Below are 2,513 nucleotides of genomic sequence, written 5' to 3' on the forward strand. Positions count from 1 at the left end.
CTCAGAGTGGAAGAAGGAGTTTCCATGGCACCGCGGCGCAACTAGTCCAAGTTCGATGCCCATCTAGAGTGTGTAATCAGCGTGAAAACTGCTAGCTGAATGTGATTTCGCGGCCCCAGCTAGAAGATGAATATAGCGACGGCTCTCTGCCGACTTGAAATTTTGGCTGGCTAGCCGATTAATGACTCGTCTGCCAGACACTTGTCGTGGGCCAATCAATTAGCTCCTCGCCGACTCGTTATGGCCATCAATTCGGGCCCAGATCTTGTGCAAAAGCTTGGTCAACCTGACAGGCCTGTTAGCCTGTCCCTTTTGGCGGTGTTCAGTGAGCGCAAAAGTGAGTGAGCAAAATTAATCAGATCCGGGGGAATGCCGAAGGCGGCCTGAGGGCTTATTGGGGATTGGGCAACGGAGATAGTTTGAGGGCGCAACATTTGGTCTTGGGAAATATGCGGACTTGAGAAACACTTGCCAATGGAGGGAGGGACGAAATATAATATTAGAATATGCAAAGTAGGAAAGAAGAAGAGAACGAACCAAAAGGTTAAGAAACTGACACTAATCAGATAATAAGCACGCCTGCTAAATACGCCAAAATAAAAATAGAAATAATATTATATTATTCCTCAAAATAACACAATAATAGCTACCATAGAAAACTAATACAAGGATGCAGAAAAATAAGAAAAAAAAGAAATAAAAAGTGGGATGTGCGTCGGCCGGGAATCGAACCCGGATCAACTGCTTGGAAGGCAACTATGCTGACCATTACACCACCGACGCCCCTTGGGGGTAATGGCAATGTATCCCAAATATAGTGCCTGATTTCAGGATCAGATCTGTTATGGGGAGTGTGGAGGGGAAGAATGCTCAGGCGCGCGACTTTATTTTGCAGACGTCTGATAGATTTTTAAGTTTGATGCACTAGTAAAAGTTTTACCCACTTCCACTTCTGCTTTAAGCCAAGCAGTCTGTGGACTCAGCTCACCTAATTCTGAACAGATGGATTAAGTTGGTTAATCGGTTAATCATGCAACAAGCAATTTAAAAAAATGAATAGTTTCTACCAAAGCAGCTGCCCTACTCAGTTATGTTTTGGGATATTCAGAAACAAAACAGGTGTTCTCTTGCATAGAGCGAACGTTCTTATGGGACTTATATTGGTGTGCTATTAGGATGGTCTGATCTCTGAGTCAGATAAATACCGGAATATGTTTGCATCGAAATTAATAGAAATCTGTCTGTCTGCATAATTCGATAAACAATATTTGATGTTTTCCCTTCGGATATTCTGAGGTAATGTTTGGTTTATTTTTCTTTCTACTCCCTTTTGTTTTTCCCTTCTCTTCCTGGTTTTTACATCCCCCCCTTCCATTCACCCGTTGGCCAAAATCATCCCATAACGGTTCTGTTTTTGCGGATACGTCACGTGCTGACCGCTGCAGATCGGAGCAGAGCGACAATAACGGTAGCTGCCGCGGCAGCAGTAGCCAACACAAAACAGTTGTACAACATTTACCGGTTTATGGGGCACGAGAAGAAACAGACGCGCAGCCGCAGCCGAAGACGTTGACGCAGAAGCTGAGAGGCTGCCACCACAGCTGATCGAGTGAGTTTGCCTCTGTCTCCGATTGCCTGCCTGCCTGCCTCTTTTCCGTGCTTCATTCATGAATACACTCTCTCAGCGGCCGTTCTCTCTCTCTCGGTCTCTCTGCCGTCGCGCTCTCTACTGCCAGTGCCGCATTTGCTGCAGCGGCGCTGCTGCCTTAAAAGCTAACGTCGGCGCCTGCGCTCCGTTCAGACCGCGTTCGCAGCGAGCGCTAGACACGTCGCGTTTTCTTAGCCGCCATCGTCCGTCGACCGCTCGACGTTCGTTCGTTATCGCCGGCCCCCCCGCCCAACATCCCACCCCCATCCTCTCGTAAGAGCTGTTTACTTTTGCGTGTGTGTGTGTGCTTGCGTTTGTGTGTATGTGTGTGAGGAGCGCGGAAATGGGAAGCTGCAGCCAGCAGCAGTCGCCAAGTCCTGCGCGCGTTTTAGACTGCCATTTGTAAGCGCTCTGTGCGGTTTCCTGGCGGTTTGCTAGCGGTTTTAAGCGCAAGGCGTTTCTGGAGCGTTTTGAATGCGTTTAGAATCTGTTTGCAGGCTGCTTTTGCGTCGCTTTCCTCGTCCTCGTCCACGTCTCTTCCTTGCTTGTATGTGTGTGTGTTTTTTTTTGTTTTTTGTTTTTGTTGGAGTTGGAGTTTCCCCATTTGAAGTCGAATTCGTGATTACGCGCCATTTCCGCATTTCAGGAACTGCCCAAAAGAGAAAAAAGTGCTTGAAAAATTATGAGAAAATAATAAAAAATCCGAAGAAGAGGAAAAAAAACAGCAGAAGCAAAAAAAAAAAAAGAAAAAAAACCGAAAAAAAATAATTACTACAACGAGCACCACTCGAAACTATAACGAAATGCAAATTAATTACCGTACAATTTAACAAATAACCGAATGGAATACGAATTGAATAGTCCC

At 46.0% G+C, this 2,513-nt stretch overlaps 1 non-coding gene across 1 annotated transcript; it reads right to left on the reverse strand.

Annotated features, from left to right (window-relative positions):
• Positions 1 to 711: 711 nt before the first annotated feature.
• Trnag-ucc lies at positions 712 to 783 on the reverse strand. The gene has a single exon. It is a non-coding gene; the product is annotated as a tRNA-Gly (tRNA).
• Between the last annotated feature and the right edge of the window lie 1,730 nt (positions 784 to 2,513).

Source organism: Drosophila obscura, unplaced genomic scaffold, assembly GCF_018151105.1.
Source record: "Drosophila obscura isolate BZ-5 IFL unplaced genomic scaffold, ASM1815110v1 contig_84, whole genome shotgun sequence".
Classification (NCBI taxonomy): domain Eukaryota; kingdom Metazoa; phylum Arthropoda; class Insecta; order Diptera; family Drosophilidae; genus Drosophila; species Drosophila obscura.